The sequence below is a fragment of the Octopus bimaculoides genome, chromosome 3 (assembly GCF_001194135.2).
Source record: "Octopus bimaculoides isolate UCB-OBI-ISO-001 chromosome 3, ASM119413v2, whole genome shotgun sequence".
NCBI lineage: Eukaryota > Metazoa > Mollusca > Cephalopoda > Octopoda > Octopodidae > Octopus > Octopus bimaculoides.
In genome coordinates this window covers 91,260,061-91,279,878 of record NC_068983.1, presented here as the reverse complement: position 1 = coordinate 91,279,878, position 19,818 = coordinate 91,260,061, and the positions used below count along the sequence as shown (strand labels likewise).

Below are 19,818 nucleotides of genomic sequence, written 5' to 3'. Positions count from 1 at the left end.
CCAGTGCCACTGGACTGGCTCTTTTGCAGGTGGCACATAAAATACACCATTTTGAGAGTGGCCGTTGCCAGTACCGCCTGACTGGCCTTCGTGCCAGTGGCACGTAAAAGCACCCACTACACACTTGGAGTGGTTGGCCTTAGGAAGGGCATCCGACTGTAGAAACTCTGCCAAATCAGATTGGAGCCTGGTGTAGCCATCTAGTTCACCAGTTCGCAGTCAAATCGTCCAACCCATGCTAGCATGGAAAGCGGACGTTAAACGATGATGATGATGATGATGAAAAAGTAATAGAAAAGGCTTACACATTTTTGTGAGGAACTATTAAATAGCCACATCATTGTGTGAATGATTTCAGCAGCACTGAGAACCCATTGGAAGGTGAGGGGATACAGAGAGAGGGTGGAAGGGAGACGAAGAGGAAGGAGGCATTCCAAAATACCCGTGTGGGAGGGGTAAAACTTATGTATAGAACTCTAGAGTTTTAAGAGGAACCAGCATAGCTATGATATAGAAACGTATTAAATTTTTGAGAGTAGCATCGACAATTTGCAACTAGCATAGCTAAGATATCGAAATTTATAAAAAAACAGCTCACAGTTTTAAAAAGCTATAACTCCATCATAGTTATGCTGAAGGAATTTATCTATTGAAAATGACATTGTACTTAAGACAGAAAAGTCTGTAAACATCTCAAAGTTTTAGCAAACATAGAGAGTAGTAGAAAAGGCTTACACATTTTTGTGGAGAGCTGTTAAATAGCCATGTCATCATGTGAATGATTTCAGGAGCACTAAGAACCCATTGGAAGAGAAGGAGGAGGGAGGGAAGACAAGGAGGAAGGAGGCAATTAATCTTGCCAATATTCCAGTGTGAGGGCGAATTTATGTACAGAACTCTAGATTTTTTGGGAGGACTGAGCATGGCTAAGATATGGAAATTTATGAAATTTTTGAGAGTACAGTCAACAAGTTGAAACTAGCATAGCTAAGATATCGAAAGTTATAAACAACATCTCATAGTTTTAAGAAGCTGTAGTATTCTATCTATGAACACCCCATTGTAGTTACGATGAAGGAATTTATCCATGGAAAAGGGAGATGAAGAAGAAGTAGGCAGGTAAGCTCACCGAATTTCCAGTGTGGGGGCGAATTTATGTATAGAACTCTAGATTTTGTGGGAGGACCTACCATAACTAAGATATGGAAATTTATAACATTTTTGAGATTACCGTCAACTAGTTGGAACTAGAGTTCTATACATAAATTTGCCCCCACGCTGGAATTTTGCTGAGCTTACCTGCGTCCTTTCTCTTCGTCTCCCTTCCCCACTCTCTCTCCTCCTCAGCGTTATGGGATAGCTGTTAAATGTCATCGTGTGAATTATTTCAGCAGTACTAAGAACCCTATGGAAGGGGAGAGGACAGAGAGAAACGGGAAGGGAGATGAAGAGGAAAGAAGTAGGTAAGCTCGCCAAAATTCCAGCATGGAGGTGTATTTATGTATAGAACTCTAGATTTTTTGGGAGGACCTATCTAGCTAAGATATGAAAATTTATAAAATTTTAGTAAATATATAAAGTAATAGAAAAGTCTTACTCATTTTTTGGGAGAGCTGTTAAATAGCCATGTCGTGTGAATGATTTCAGGAGCACTGAGAACCCATTGGAAGGGAGGAGGAGGAGAGAGAGAGAGCTCATCATCATCATCATCATCATCATTATTATTACTATTATTACCACTTTAATATGATTTCATTTTATGTAATAGCTCATGCTTTATGTCTGCCTTTGCATTGTCTCCCTCATTCATTGTCTGGTGGCAAATAAAAGAAGTCATCATCATCATCATCATCATCATTATTATTATAAGGTGGTAAGCTGGCAGAATGAGTAGCCTGCCAGACACAATGCTTAGCAGCATTTAGTGTTTTTCATGTTCTGAGTTCAAATTCTGCCAAGGTCAACTTTGCCTCATAACCTTTTTAGATTGATAAAATAAGCACCAGTTGAACACTGGGGGTCGATGCATTCTACTTACTCCACCCCCAAAACTGCTGGCCTTGTACCTATAACAGAAAATATTATTATTGCTATTTTCTTTCTACCCCACCATCTCTCTCTCTCTCTCTCTCTCTCTCTCTCTCTCTCTCTCTCTCTCTCTCTCTCTCTCTCTCTCTGCCCTGAATGCTATTTTTCTGCAATCCAGTTATCCAATTTTTTTGTTTCCTCATTTTGTCCTCCACTTTCTATCTGTCTTAGTTGCTATTTGCTGCAATGCCTTCTTAGTTACCCACCTCCGCCTTTTGCCTGAAGAACTATATATAAACCCATCCCAGCCATGTGGGGACCAAATTTTCACACTGCTTGCTGCTAATGTCCACCTAAGCTAAGAAAATCTCTCTTCTTTTAATCACATCATTCATCTAATAATAGTAACCTGATTTTAAACTAACTTTCATATCGCTTGCTTAATTTTACAATATTCCCTCTTGTAGCATTTTATTCGCAATGTCTTACCATACTCTGTTAGTTTGCAATAACTTTCATATTGCTTGCTTTAATTTTACAGTAACTTTCATATTTTGTTAGTTTGCAATTTCTCCACAGTCAAAATTTCCTTCTGCCTGCCTCGTCTGTCTGTCTTTCCCTCTCTCTATCTCTCTCTCTCTCTCTCTCTCTCTCTCTCTCTCTCTCTCTCTCTCTCTCTCTCTCTCTCTCTTTCTCTCTCTCTCTCTTGAATGCTATTTTCTTGCAATCCAGTTACCCCCTTTTTCCCTTGTTTCCTTATTTTGTGATTGGGCTCTCCAGGCTGGATGACTGACTTACCTGCTTTTTTGTGATGTGCCCATCCAAACCCACCCCCACCACCTATACTAGAAATCTCTCTTATACCAGAAACCTCATACTGGAAATCTCTCTTATACCAGAAAGAAATTTCTCTTGTGCCAGAAATCTCCCCTCTTATAATGAAAATCTCCTCACTTATACTGGAAATTTCTTCTCTTATGCCAGAAATCTCTATTATATCAGAAATTTCTATTATACCAGAAAACTCTCATACTTGAAGTTTCCTTTCTCTTATACCTAAATCCCCCAAAACCTTCTCTCTTATACTGGTACTTCCTTATAAGGCCCTGCCTCCACACCAACACCAGAATGGGAAGCCTCTCTTCTGTACCAGAAGATTCTCTTATTTTAACCCTTTTGTTACCATATTTATTTTGAGATGCTCTGTGTTTCTTTCAATTAATTTTAACTATAACAAAAAGGTGTTAGGAACATAAATTGTGACTAACATTTGGTGGAAGATTTTAATTCAAAACTTATGAAAACAAGACATTTGTACTACAAAGCAAGAGGCAGTTTCATCTGGGTTAGTATCGAAAGGGTTAAACTTTAACCAGTTTATATCTTCAGTAATAATGTTTATATTAACAATTATTGTATTACACTCATTCCCAATAGAGGTAACAATTTTTAATATGATTGAATGATGATGAATTAATGCAAAACCAATTCTTATGACATTTCCATTATCAAATGCACATTGAAACCTTCTTTTCAGATGCTGAATAACATCCCTGCTTCCCATATCCTTTTCAAAGTTTTCAGAGTTGGCACTGTCATTGTAGGCACATTGACAGGTAGGTCTGGTAAGATTGTTGAGATACTTGAATGGAGGCATGTTGATGCATGTTGCATTCAAGAAGTAAGTGGAGGGGAGCTTCAGTCATGTTCCTCACAGGTAAGATACATAAGTATAAACTCTTCTGGGAGGGTAATAGTGGGAGGTAGTTCGTGTGGGCATATTTCTTGCATAGAAATTGGTTGATAAGTCATAGAGGTTGCCAGGATGTGTGATAAAGTACTGAAGCTCAGGTTAGTTTTGCAGAATAGTACAGCAACAATTATCTCTGACTATGCCTCCCAAGCAGGTCTACTAAATGAACAAAAGGACCGCTTTTATGATATTCTTATGCAAGCTACCTCAAAGACGAATGACAATTATCTCATCTGTGTGACTGATGATTCCAATAGACATGTTGGGCAGCAGCCAGGTATCTTCCATGGTGTACATGGGGGCCATGGAATAGGTTCTTGAAATGAAGAAAGGACAAGGCAACTGGAGTTTTGTGATGCAAATAGCCTATCAATTTGCAACACCAACTTCAGGAAGCCAGACAGCCACCTGATTATCTATCAACCAGGTGACCACGCTAGCCAAATTGACTACCTTCTCACCAGACAGCGAGATACATGGTTGCTCATAAATGCAAAACCCTCCCTGGTGAAGGTCTTTATACTCCCTAGCGTAGACTAGTCCAACTGAGAAATTTGACAAGAAGGAGAAGGAACTACAGACTTGTAACATACTGGGTGTAGTGGTGTGAAATTATAGCCGCCATTGAGGAAGTACTATTCTGTGCATGCGCAAGGGACTTCACCACCAGAAGCCCCTCGAGTGTGCATGCGTAGTAAAACTAGTACTTAAAGAGTGAGTTTCACTTTGTAAGTCAGTTGAGCGACAGACCTTCTACATGACAAATCCTCGCTCCTCAACGAAGCATTCTTCACCACGATACCTTCAATGGTGATAGCTACTTGCTTCTCTGGCAGGCATCAAGGAAGCTCTTAACTTTCCAATACCAACTACAACTTAATCAGCGGCTGCTAAGCTGAATGACAGGAATTGTGGAACCAAGCATCATCAAAAATAAAACTTATTTTTATTATGTTGTTGAATTGTTCTACTGTTCCTTGATATAGAATTATGTTGAAAGGTGATAGAGAGAGACTAAAGTTTCTATGACAACTCTATTCACCATTCACACTGTCCAACCCATGTCAGCATGGACAACAGATGTTAAATGATGATGATGATGACGATGTTTACTATTGTTTTATTGTTATTATCGCTTTATCATTATCATCATTATCATTATTATTATGTTTTTATATATACCTTATATATACTCATTATTATTGTTATGGGCTTGGTATATGCCCATGTAGGTTAGCATATGTATGTGAGTGTGTACATTTGTTTTTTTATATCTGCATAGGAGGGTGTTAGTATTTGTGTGTAGATATCTATTGTGTATAAAGGTGCATATATATGCACTTGTATGAATGTATCTATGTGTGTATGTGTGTGTGCATGTGTATAAATATGTGTGTGTATGTGTATATATATATATATATATATATATACATACTGGAGTTGGACAAAATAATGGAAACACCTAGCATCATAGCATCATTATTTTGAAATATCTGTAAAACCATCAAAAGCTTGTTTTTTTTTATGTTTCTTGATTTATTATTAGTGTTGTTTAATATGTTTTGCTAAAATTGCTGTTTCTTTTCAGATATCATCAGAAAAAGATAATTAAAATTCATTAAAATGACAGCTCTATCAGACTTTCAAAGAGGTCAAATTGTTTGTTCTCATATGGCAGGTGATAGTGTAACAAAAACATCCAAAATGTTTGGTGTATCAAGAAGTACTGTCTTGAAAGTAATGACAGCCTTTGAGAAAGAGGAAAAAACCTCTCCGAAACAAAACTCTGGAAGAAAACCAAAACTTTCAGATAGGGACTGTCGGACTCTTATGCAAATTGTTAGAAAGGATCACAAAAGTACAGCTCCCAATATTACTGCAGTGCTTAATGACCACCTCGAGAACCCAGTTTCCACAAAAACTGTTTGCTGGGAGCTGCACAAAGCCAGATTTCACGTGAGGGCTGCAATCAGAAAACCACTACTTTCAAAAACAAATGTTGCAAAGCCTACAGAATTGGTCCCTAGAGCAGTGGAAGAATGTTATTTTCTCGGACAAGTCATCCCTTACCGTATTTCCGACTACTGGCTGAGTATACATGTGGAGACAGCTAAAAGAAGCATTTGACCCAGACTGCCTTCTTCCAACTGTTAAACATGGAGGAGAACCTATGATGATCTGGAGGGCTATATCTAGGAAAGCCGCCAGCCCAATGGTTTCCCTTCAAGACAGAATTAATAGTCAAGACTATTTGAGCATTTTATCTGATCAGATTCATCCTATGGTTGTGGAACTGTTTCCGGAAGAAAACGCAATCTTTCAGGATGATAATACACCAATTCACACAACTAAAGTTGTTAGTGAACGGCATGAGGAACATTCTAGTTAAGTTGAACATCTGATCTGGCCACTGCAGTCCCCAGATCTCAATATTATTGAACATTTATGGTGCATTTTAGAAAAACAAGTAAGGAGCCGATATCCTTCACCATCATCACTACAAGAACTGGAGACTGTTTTAACTGAAAAATGGACAAAAATTCCCTTGGAAACAATTAAAACTTTGTACAAGTCCATATCTTGTAAAATTCAAGCTGTAAGTATTGCCAAAGGCAGGCCTACCCCATATTAAAATAAATTTGTTTGAAATTTTAAGGTGTTTCCATTATTTTGTCCAACCCCTGTATATATATATATATAAATACACACATATTTAAGAAGTTTACTTCTCAATCACAAAGTTCATCTTGAGCAAATGTCTTCTACTATAGCCTTGAGCCAACCAAAGTTTTGTGAGTGGATATTGTCAATGGAAACTGAAAGTAGCCCATCTTATATATATATATATATATATAAAGTGCACTCCATCACTTATGACAACAAGGGTTGCAGTTGATCCAATCAACAAAACAGCCTGCTGTGAGAACTTCACAGACACATGTACCCTTAACATAGTTTTCAAGGAGATTCAGTGTGACTGAGAATGAGACAAGGCTGGCCTATTGAAATATAGGTATTACTCATTTTTACCAGCTGAGTGGACTGGAGCAATGTAAAATAAGGTGTCTTGCTCAAGGACACACCACACCACAAGTCATCAAACTTACAACCTTACAATTGTGAACTGAACACCCAAACCACTTAGCCACATGCCTTCACTATTGTTCTGGAAGTATTCCAACCACCTTCATATGACTAAAAGTGGAACAACACATTGCTATAACATAAAGAACCGTCAGCAATTGGGGTAGGCAGTTCACTGTGAGCCATTGGCAGAAAGCATTTAACCTTGTGTAATAATAATTGTAGTGCATCATGTAAATACTGCTTCATTGAATTATTTATCCCATACTAGGATATAAAAGTGGTGGTGAGTTGTTCAAAGCTTGCATTGGACGTTTAGAATTATTTTGGTACAAAACCAAACAAAAATTTGTTTTAACATGGAAAACTTATTAGCCTCTGTGGTGTAGTTGTAAAAGCAACAGCAGCAACAACAACTATTACAATAGCAACAACAGCAGTTACAACTGCAACTACAACAGCAACAACTACAACGACAACAAAACCAACAGTTGGCGGAATTAATGTTGAAGATGTCTGAAAATACTGAAAATAATGGATTATGGTCTACATTTTAAAAGTAACTGCCTGTTAAAAGTAACTGCACATAGTGTTTCAGAAAAAAAATTACATTTTAAGGGAGAAATGTTAAGTGATATTACATTTTGTGGAAAAGCCTTAAAAGCCAAAGTTTTTGTATTGAATAATGCAACAAATTTATTTGGAACAGACTGGATGAAATTATTCAACTTATAGGACCTCCCCATAGTTCTTTTCTGTAAAAATGTGATTGGTTTTTCCACCAGAACAAATAAGCTGTCAGAGGAATTAAAAAATGAATTAAAAAAGATTTTTCCTGAAGTTCTGTCAGATGAATTAGTTTTATATATGCCAAAACAAAGGTGAAGTTTCAAGTAAAAGAAAATGCTCAGTATTTAAACCAAAACGATTTGTACGTCTCGCAGTGTTACAACAGATAAACTTAGAGTTTGAGAGACAAGAAAAAATTGGAGTTATTCAAAAAGTGGAATATAGCCAATGGACACCACAAACTGTACATTAAGAAAAAGAATAATAAAATCAAAGAGTGTGCTGATTTTTCTACTGGTTTAAACAAATGTCTTAAAATTTCCACTATCTGCAACCTACTCCAGAGGACATATTTGTGAAATTAAACGATAGCAAGATATTTTAGTGCTTCATCATAAGTTAGCTACCATCATCTCAGCCTATGCCCCTAGACCAGGGCTACCGGATGGGCTGAAAGACCAATTCTATGACACCCTCTTGCAAACTACCTCATCGACGAATGACAGGGACCTTCTCTTTGAGACTGGTGACTTCAATGGTCATGTTGGACGTCATGCCATTGTTCTGCGCCGTGAGGACCAAAGACTTGAGGTATTTCGTGTTGCAAGACAGTGTAGGAGACAGAATAGTGATGTCATAGGGGAGAAATGTGTTCGCATGGATGATCGTACGCTTGCACTAAATGAGGCTGCAAAGAAAGAGGTCTGGAGATGCCACTATGATAGATTGCTCAAGAGAATGAATGGGAGAGAGTCTGCCGTATGTCGACCCAACAGAGGGACCAGCTATCCAAGTTGACAGTACCATGGTAGATAAAGCAATTAAGAGTATGAAGACAGGGAAAGCCCCCGGCTCATCAGCAATCACTGCAGAGATGCTCCAAATATCTGGCAGTGTCGGCTATAGCCTAGTCACCCATATTGTGAACCAGGTGATACATGAAGGAGTCATACACAATCACTGATGTAGCAGCACCATAGTCAACTGCTACAAAAGTAAAGGTGATGCTTTAGATACAAATAATTACAGAGGTATCATGCTGTTAGATCAGGTAATGAAAGTCACAGAGAGGGTCATAGCCCAACTAATTAGGGAGCGAATCAGTTCAGATGAGATGCAGTTTGGGTTCGTGCCAGGGAAAAGCACCACTGATGCTATATTTCTGGTAAGACAGCTGCAGGAGAAATACCTAGCTAAGGATAAACCTCTGTACCTGGCCTTTGACAGGGTCCCCCGATCACTTATCTGGTGGTCAATGAGGAAACTTGGGATAGAAGAATGGTTAGTGAGAGCTGTGCAAGCCATGTACAGAGATGCTGCCAGTAAGGTGAGAGTTGTAAATGAGAACAGTGATGAATTCCGGGTAGAGGTAGGGGTCCACCAAGGTTCTGTCCTCTGCCCCCTCCTATTTATCATAGTCCTCCAGGCGATAACAGAGGAATTCAAGACAGGATGCCCCTGGGAGCTCCTCTATGCTGATGACCTAGCACTAATTGCTGAGTCACTATCAGAACTAGAGAAGTTTCAGTTGTGGAAGTAGGGACTAGAATCGAAGGGCCTTAGAGTCAACCTAGCTAAAACCAAAATCCTAATAAGTAGGAAGGTAGAAAAAACACAAACCCCTTCAGGTAGATGGCCCTGCTAGCTATGTAGAAAATGTGTAGGTAGTAACTCTATAAGATGTACCCAGTGCAAGCTATGGACACATAAGAGGTGCAGCAATATCAAAGGCAGGTTAACTAGGAAGTTAGTTTTTGTATGTGGCAGATGTTCAGGTGCAATAAACACTGTAAACAAACAGGAAACAACTTCTGTCTCATTCCAGGGAGAAAAACTAGAGGTAGTTGATAGCCTCCGCTATCTGGGTGACCAAGTTAGTAGTGGGGGTGGGTGTGCTGAAAGTGTAGCTGCTAGAATAAGAATAGCCTGGGCAAAGTTCAGAGAGCTCTTACTTCTGCTGGCGACAAAGGGACTCTCACTCAGAGAAAAAGGCAGACTGTATGACGCATGTGTACGAACAGCCATGCTACATAGCAGTGAAACATGGGCCGTGACTGCTGAGGACATGCATAAGCTTGCAAAGAATGAAGCCAGTATGCTCTGATGGATGAGTAATGTCAGTGTGCATACCCAACAGAGTGTAAGTATCCTGAGAGAAAAGTTGAACATAAGAAGCATCATTTGTGGTGTGCAAAAGAGACGATTGCGCTGGTATGGACATGTGGCGAGAATGGACAAGGATAGCTGCGTGAAAAAGTGCCACACCCTAGCAGTTGAGGGAACCCGTGGAAGAGGTAGGCCCAGGAAGACCTGGGATGAGGTGGTGAACATTGGGCCTCACCGAGGCGATGACTTCTGATTGAGACCTCTGGAAATATGATGTGTGTGAGAAGACCCGGCAAGCCAAGTGAGACCTAAATCCAAGGCCTCTTCCAGGGGTGTAGCCAGCCCACTTATACATACCTTTCCTTCATTGGACACTAAACTCCGCTTGCGAAGACCTGATGAGGTAAGTGAAATCGAAATCGAGCTAAATTCGACGACTAGCACCCGTGCCAACGTCATCTCCTTCGTTGGACACAAAACTTAGCTTGCAAAGACTTACTGAGGCAAGCAAAAGCGAAATTGTGATGGCACCTGTGCCCAGCGTCGTCTTTTTGGCACTTGTGTCCGTGGCATGTGTAAGGACTTTCGAGCGAGATCGTTGCCAGTGTCCCTGGACTGGCTCTTGTGTGGGTAGCACATAAAATACACCATTTTGAGCATGGCCATTGCCAGTATCACCTGACTGGCATTCATGCCGGTGGCACATGAAAGCACCCACTACACTCTCAGAGTGGTTGGCATTAGGAAGGGCATCCAGCTGTAGAATCTCTGCCAAATCAGATTGGAGCCTGGTGTAGCCATCTGGTTTCACCAGTCTTCAGTCAAATCATCCAACCCATGCTAGCATGGAAAGCGGACGTTAAACGATGATGATAATGATGATGATGATGATGATGATGAGTGCTCTAAATACTTAACAGTTAACACACGTAAAGGACTGTATAGATACAACAAGTTACCATTTGGCTTAAAAGTTGCACTGGCGATTTTTCAAAAGATTATGGATGCAATGTAAGTGGATTATGAATTCCCAGCTCCATATCTGGATGACATACCCATTAAAAGAAAATCCAAGGACCAACACATAGAGCATGTAAAATATGTATAAAAAAAAATTAGGAATTACTGCTTTACTTTCAGTGAAGAAAAGTGTGAATTTTTCTTACCAAAAATAAAATATTTAGGACAAATTGTTGACAGAAATGGACATCGACCAGACCTGTCAAGGGCAGGTGCAATTAAAAATATGCCCCTTCCGACCTTACAAGCTTTTTTGGGACTGGTAAATTATAACCATAATTATATTACAAATATGCATAAGGTAAGAATTCCACTAAATAATTTATTAAAAAACGATGTAAAGTGGAATTGGTCTGAAAATTCTAAGAAGGTGATCGACGACATGAAAAAATGTTAACATCTGATTTGACGTTAGCACACTTCAATCTTGCAGTGGAGATTGTAGTAGCTTCAGATGCCTCTGAGTACGGTATCAGAGCAGTAATGCTACATAAATATAAAGATAATAACATGAAGGCAGTGGTTCATGCCTCACATTCTCTGATATCAGCAGAAAAATATTACAGCCAAACCAAAAAAGAGGCTCTAGCGGTGACTGCCATAAAAAAATTTCATAGATTTTTACATGGTAGAAGTTTTCAGTTACAGATTGATCATTGTATGCTATTATCTCTATATGGGTCGAAGAAAGGAATCCCTACCCATACTGCTAATAGGTAGCAACACTGGGGTACTATATTATTATACTATGATTTTAAGATAGAGTATATACTAACTAAGAAATTAGGACATGCTAATTGTTTATGAAGACTGATTTAAAAAAATGCTGAACCATTTGAAGATACTGATTGCTGTGTTGTGAATGAAAAATGAAATTTAAAATGTTTTAAGTAATGTCATACATGAACTGCCAGTCACATTACAAGACATAAAATTTAAATTGGAAAACAATAAATTCATTTAAAAATTGAAAGAAATGGAGTAATATGAAACTTGCTTTTCAAGGTTAGAGCAATTTTTGTTTGCCAATTATATACAAATTCTAATGATTTTGATCAATAAAATTTATCTCGAGTTGGCAACACTGAATCAAGAGCATAGTAACAGATCAACAGTCAGTCACTATGTGACAGTCAAATAGAGTGGTTGTTGAAACTCTCTGCTGGTAAGCAAGTAACAGTCTGTGGTAACTTGTGTTTTTACAGCATTTGTTTTGTACTATGGTGTATATTTCTTTTTATTTTGTACATCATAATTATTACTTACTGTTTTTTTTTTCAGATATTGTATGTTAATTAAAATGTAATCAAATAGACATGCTGTGTAAATCAACCAGATAACTTTCGCTGTATCTAAGGACAATATACACTCAAGACACAATGTAAAGACATAACAACAAAGATTAAGCTTGCCTACAAGTATTATTTTGACTGGGAGTTAGGAGAGCAAAAGCATGACTAGACACCACATATTTGCTGTGCACAATTCAATGTTAATAGCTTGGATGAATGGTAAAAGAAAAGCTATGCTGTTCTCAGTCCCCATAGTTTGGTGTGGGCTGGAAGATCACTTCAATGATTGTTATTTTTGTTGGGCCAAGATTGCTGGTTTCACAAAGAAAATCAAATCAAAAATCATATACCCAAACTGTGAATCAGCAATAAAACCAGTACCACATGATGAAACAAATCCACCACCAGTGACAACAGTCAGCAGTTCATCTGAAGATTCTGCTAGTGATATAGAAATAGGGGAAAATGGCATATACTTTCCAGATGCAACTATTTTCCCACATTTGTTAAGCCAAGTGAAGTTAGATGACTTAGTGCATGATTTGGAATTACCAAAAGGAAAAGCAGAGTTGCTTAGTTCCAGACTTCAAGAATGGAATTTTCTCCAGCCAAAGTTTCCCATTTCTGCATCACCATTTGCAGTTTTTATAATTTTACTTACAGGAGGAAAACGTTTGTTTCTGCCATGATATCAGTGACCTGATGGAAAGGATTGGCTTTCACTATGATCCTAAAGAATGGCGACTGTTCATTAACTCTAGCTGTAACTAACCTTAAAGCTATAATACTTTCACAATGACAATGAAAAACCTTCAATACTGTAGCACATGCCACTGGCCTTAATGAAACTTATGAATCAATGGAACTGCTCTAAGACCCATCAAATATAAGGACCAAATATTTGTGGGGACTCTAAAGTTGTGTCATTACTTCTTGGATTACAGTTGAGCTACACAAAACATAGGTGCTTTTTGTGTCTATGTGACTGCAGTGACAACAAGAACCAGTGCAAAAAACATGACCGGCAACCTAGAACTGAACATGTTGGTAAACACAATGTGAAACACTCAGCACTCATTGACCCTCAGAAAGTACATCTTCCACCACTTCACATTAAACCTGGATTTATGAAAAATTTTGTGATGGGTATGGATCATCAAGGTAGTGGTTTCTAATATTTAAAGGATAAATTCAAAGGAATATTGACAGACGCTAAGCTAGAAGCTGGAGTTTTCACTGGACCACAGATCTGCAGTGTCATCTATGACTCATTGGTTCCATCTAATATAAATGAGAATGAACTAGGAGCATGGACATCTTTTGTTGAAGCTGTTAAAAATTTTCTTGGAAACCACAAAGCCACAAACCACTGTGAACTCGTAGAAAATATGCTTAAATCCTATGAAAATATGGGATGCAGAATGTCTTTGAAAATGCATTTTTTACATTCTCATCTTGACTTCTTCCTGGCCAACCTTGGGGCTGTGAGTGATGAGCATGGTAAGTACTTCCACCAACAGATCTCAGTTATGGAAAATAGATACCAAGGTAATTTCAACCCTAATATGATGAGAGATTATTGTTGGTCCCTGGAGAAGGAGAGCTTCCTACAAGTGATCAAGGAGAACAAGAAATTGCCTTTCAGTAGTAACAACAAAATACTAATGTGCTTTTGGTGGATGGTTGGGCACAAGGGTGGTAACTCTGCCAGTGGAATTCCGCTGTCTGTCTTCAGCCAGAATAAAGGAGAAAAGATATCTTTATTCACTAATTATTTAAATATGCATATACATATATACATAAAACGTTGCACAGAAAAGTAGCTTATATGGCTTTTGTAATAGAAGCAGGTGAAAAAAAAAAATGATAAATAGGGGTTTTCGGTTATACAAAATCTGAATATGATCAAAAAATTCAGATACCAGATCTGAAGTTAGCATCAGAAATTTGGCAGGAATCAGTGGTTTATGTGTCTGTAACAAAAAAAAAAAAAAAAAAAAAAAAAAAAAAAAAAAAAAAAGTGAAAATTGAGAGGTACTAAGTACCAATATGATAAAATTGAGAAGGTGGTGAGCTGGCAGAATCATTAGCATGCCAGAGGAAAATGCTTAGCAGCATTTCATTAGTCTTTACATTCTGAGTTTGACGTTGTCTTTCATCCTTTTGGGGTCAATAAAATAAGTACCAGTTAAAACAATGGGGTTCGAGTGATCAACTTACTTTTCACCCCAAAATTGCTGGTCTTGTAGATAGATGAGGAATAAAACTGTAGAGAGATGAGGAATAGGGAGACAATGTGTAGGGTAGGTGATTAAAGGAGGGGGTGTGAGGAGAGAAAGAGAGACATACAGTGACAGTATATTGGTTTGTATTTAGGTTACTAAACATACACTAGTATGTTATTAGTAAGGATACATTGGTGTGTTAATCACATCAGTGTGTTTCATGTAAGTCTATATACTTAGCATATGTGTGTGAGATGTATAGTATGCTGGTAGATAAATTCTTGATTCCTTATCACTTGAATTATTAGAATTAAAGTTGAAGAGAGTCATTATATTGTAATTTGATCCCCCATCACCCCTACCCAAATCAGTAAAGCAGCTGGACTTCAATGTCTATACATGTACACATCTTTTTTGTGAATTGGCTGCATCTTTGTTGGCATTCAATGCCAACAAACATGCAGCCCATTCACAAAAGAACAAAAACTAACCATAAAATAAATAAATAAGCAAATAAATGAACCAACCATACTGTTCACAGAATTTGCACTGAACTCTTATGTGGATGCATGTGCACACACAAACATTCTTTCCCACACACTGAATCCACAGTATCTGATGCAGGTGCATGCATGCACACTAATATGCATATTCACACCAGTACCTGCAGGCATACACACACCTCTCTTACTCATTCTCACATTTTTGAAAATACAAATATTGCATCTATAAACTAGGGGACAAGTAGACTTGGAATAGCAACAGCATGTCATTAATAAGATCACAAGTAGCAATGAAAGAACCTCTGATGAACCTAGCTAATTGATCGAATAATTAATCAAACAATTGATTAGTTAATTGGTTAACTAGTTGAGTATCAATAATAGTTTCAAATTTTGGCACAAGGCCAGCAGTTTTGAGAGTTGGGTAAGTTGAATCAACCCTAGTGTTTGACTGGTACTATTTTATTGACCCCGACAGGATTAAAGGCAAAGTCAACCTCAGTGGATTTTGAACTCAGAACATGAAGATGGACAAAATGCTTCGTGGCATTTTGTTCAGCTTGCCAATGAATCTGCTAGCCCATTGCTTTATCAATAATAAAAGAAATGAAATAGAACCAGTCCTACTTCTCCTCTGTGAAATTGGCAAAGTGAGACTTTCAAAACAACAAAATTTCATTAAACACATGATTTCACATGAAGAATCTTGCAAACTGAAATAGAAAAGTGACATGTTCTTTATTATCAAATTGGATCAGAATACTACTGAGAAACTTCAGTAATATATTATCTAAAATTAGTACATTTATTATTGAATCCATGTTTTCAGAAACTGAAAAAATTGGCAAAATTGTGAAGCTTTTTCATTATGCATTTGATGGAGAGCACTCTGCTTCATACTTCAGAGGAAATGTGAGTAATAAATTGAGAAGGATAGAAATATAAACAGTATTTTAGAAATATGTTAACAGGACACAAAAATCTCCTTGAAGTAGACAACTTGAAATTTGAAACCAGTGATTTTCAAGTTAATTTTGACATGATTTCTCTGGCTCACTTTACTCAAGATGTGGGATGTCTTTTAGATATTAATTTCTTTAAGAGAAATACAATTACTTTAATTAAATTCTGCACTTGGCCTTAATATACTTCTTGCTGACTATTCATAGTAGCAAGAAATAAATGCTTCTGTGAATTAAATTATATTTCATGATCAACATTAATTTATAAAAAAGCTTTAAAAATAATCCAGGCTTTAAGATTTACAGTATAGCCAATTGCTTGATTGTTTAAATATGCTTTTTACAGATGAATTTTCTTTTTTATCATATGAATATTTGAGTTAAGTTTACGATGCTGGTTTAATTGATGGTTGATTTTTCACTTACTTCTTATACCTCTGATTTCAGACCGATTCAGTAGACTTGAGAGCAAGGTGACCCTACTGGTAACCAACTACATGAAGACAATTTAACAATGTCCCAATGGATCTTTAATGATTACCAAGTATTTTTTCTCCTGATAACTGTCAGTATGGTAAGGTATAATGCAATAATGATCAAAAGGTTCCAATTCAGGACTAAATTCTCACTGCTGGGCTGATCACTGCCTACAATAACTTTCATCAACCTCCTAAAATGACTCACTGCTCCCATTTACAATCTACACGTCTGTTATCTAAAAAAAATGATATTCTGAAAATGTTTCACAATCATTAAGGGCTCAATGGTTCACCGTTAACAGTGCTGTCTTCATCCCTCTCTTGGCTACTGACTACCAAAGTCAAAGGAACCCTTGAACTACCAGAATATCAATGCAAACATCAATAAATGACAAACTCATTGTACATCTTTCCAGTTTCATGCCTATATTTACATATTTAGGTAGGAAGCCTTATTGGATATCATAACAAAAAAAATTGTAGCTCTTGCAGATGACATGAAAAATTAAAAGATTCCTTTTGAAATAGGAAATTCGTTCAATATTGTTCCTTTTGATGATCCATACATAATTTCTAACGCTTTTGATGATCCATATATAATTTATTACGCTATGGTTACCCATACATTAAGAACAAGTAACATTACTCGTTTACGCTGTTCCCTGTAGTCAGTAGCACCTGACTTTCGATACTCTCTTCCACCTTTCTATATGATCACATCCTTTTACGTCCCCTGTACTTTTTCGCGGATTGCTATCCTACATTATAAGAAAAGGAATATATTTACTGACTTCAGTATTTATTCAAAGAAAATACAAACAAGAAAATAATTATTGACTTGTACTTCTTGAAATAAGGTAGGAATATTTTATTGATTTATCATTATTCTTTATGTTCAATATTTCAGTATATCGCGAAGTTAAATGAGGACTAAGCAGTGTACTCATACGGCTATGTAATTTTCATCGTTTCGTTTAGCTGTCCCATACTTACTTTCTCCAAAAGCCATACAATTATCAGTGTTTAACGAACTGATTGATTTCGCTACACTGAATTTTTGTTCACGCGTTTTATGTATTGCTACTGAGCTGATTAGTGGCCAATTTCTAGTGAACTCGATATGATCTCAGCAGTGACCATCATTGTTTTAATGCCATTCTTTACGGTATCTAGCTTGATAGTCTTTTCAACAAATCTCTTCTCGTTCTTTCAGGTTCGACTCATGGTCATATTAATCCACCCGTGTTAATGCACTCACACGCGCCATTAGCAGAACCTCTACATTTTCGTTCAATCTAGTAGCAATAGTTGCCAAACCTCGTTCAAGTCAGGCCCTACTTTCTTAAAAAAAGGAAAGTGCAGATTTCAGTGTATTATCCCTGAAACGCCAAACACGACAATATGATCATAGAATTTCTTATCTAATCTACTTTGATCGTAAGTTTGCTCGACCAAAGCTGATAGAAGATTAAACAACATTAATGCATTCACAAACATATATTAATAGGCATTCTTTCGTTTGAAATTAGGCTTGACAAAACAAATCATTTTCTGGTTGATGAATTAAAATTAAAAGAAATTATTATAAGAAAATAAGAGTAATTACATTTAAATATAAAAAAAGAAGCATACAAAGATGGACTGTCCACTAAGTTTGTAACATGTAAAAAATTATCACACGTTCCCTGAATGTCATAGAACAGACTTTTATTTCTGTTTTCTAGAAATTCTTCATGTATATACTTCTAGTAAAGATTTTCCTCGCCCGTATCAGCAGTAACATTTTTTTTTTAATACCGTAAGAAAAAAACCCTGAAACAACACTTTCGCTTTTACAGATTTTTGTTTACCGTCAATTGTCATTCATTGAATTATGCATACTGCAAATCATCTTCAGCTATCCCATTTTGAATTACCAGAGTAACTATCATTATACATTAACAATCTATTTTAATTTCATTTCCCCATCAGGCGACTAGTATTTTAAAGCAAAGAAATATTTAAAAAAATCATGTGAGGTTTTTCTGTACATTATTATATAATGCAGATTTTCAATAATAATAACTGAGTATTATAATTTTTCTTCGACATATGTATGATGTAAATTAGTCTTGATTCTTTTAAGAAATTTGCCAAATATTTTTCTCGTAGTTCACTAGATGAATGAAAAATATGAAGATATATATACATAAGTACTGGGGTCGATTCATTCGACTAAAAATTCAAGGCGGTTCCCCAGCATGGCCGCAGTCTAATGACTGAAACAAGTAAAATAATAAAAGAATGTATTTTGATATAGAAAACCTCGATTACGAAATGACTCTTTATCAAAAATCAGTGTTTCCTTTAGAGACTTGCATGAAACATTTATTTTTTAAAATTTCCTGTGCTGTCTTCTCACTTCAACAGTCAACATTATTCTAAAATAAGTCCTAAAAAGAGTAATTCAGTACATTTTCACGCCACACATTGTTTAAATAATGAAATGAATATTCATTCATCTAAAAAAAATTCTGAGAACCTTCAATTTCTTATTCTATTTTCTAGAAACCAGATTAATGAGATGTTTTCCGTTTTCATATCATAAGAAAAGAAAAAAAAATCACATTTTAATGATGAATATTGATAGAAATATGTATTACACACACACACACACACACTTGTATTAACAAAGAAATAACTTGCATTTAGTCATATGCATTTGTTTATAATTTCAGGAATGTCGGTTAAAGGTAACCTCCCCCTATTCTTCGCTTATATATTACTTTTCACTTTCTAAGAGATTAGTAGTAGTTCATTCTCTTACATTCAACACTTATTATTTTCGTATCTCGAAAATTATACCTTTTTAATCAGTTCGCATGATTTACATCGATACTACAAGGTGCAAACTGGGTATGCAGCAATCATGTTGCTCATATATTTACATTGCTACCTGTAAACTACTGCTTGCTAAACTCGAACGTAACAGTTTACTCTCCCTAATTGACTTTAAGCTCATTTTATTCTGTAGAACGTAAACTGTCATCCTCTTTTAATTAAAGAGAAAAATAGGTGCATTTGGATATCTGTTTCTTTACCTCAAACGTTTTTATAAAATCAGATGTAAGAAATGAGCCACACCCATGCTTATTCTCGGTTATTTGCATACTCCAAATGCACGCACAAACGCACAGTACATATACTCATATCTTGTTAATTCTTCGTTCGTTGTCGAATATGATCAAGATTCTTGATTAGCATGTGTTGTACGTACAAATGAGTCCGGAGATAGCTGACTGAGGCCTATTCAAAGTGTCATATGCATAGTGTTCTGTGTATGTATATAATAGAAATGAAAAACTGAGATTTCAAGTTGGTTGACATGTTGATCGTAACAATTTTTCTTTTTCATAATTCATATTTAGTTTGCTTTTGCTATTCTCCGTTGGAATTAACCAAATTAAATTATTGGTGCTTAGTTTATTGGATTTGGAGAAATAGAAAGCAAACACAATCGCTGCGGATTTGCGGGATTAGAAACGACAACTAACTCAGAACATTAAATTTATTGTAGAAATAGATGAACATTTGATTT

At 36.7% G+C, this 19,818-nt stretch overlaps 1 protein-coding gene across 1 annotated transcript in view; it reads left to right on the top strand.

Annotated features, from left to right (window-relative positions):
* The first annotated feature begins 16,865 nt into the window (after positions 1 to 16,865).
* Positions 16,866 to 19,818, top strand: part of LOC106880744 (disheveled-associated activator of morphogenesis 1) — a 135,148-nt gene continuing 132,195 nt past the window's right edge. The window contains exon 1 of the mRNA XM_052966759.1: positions 16,866 to 17,098. The gene's annotated coding sequence lies outside the window, so the exon portion shown is untranslated. The remainder of the gene's footprint in view (positions 17,099 to 19,818) is intronic.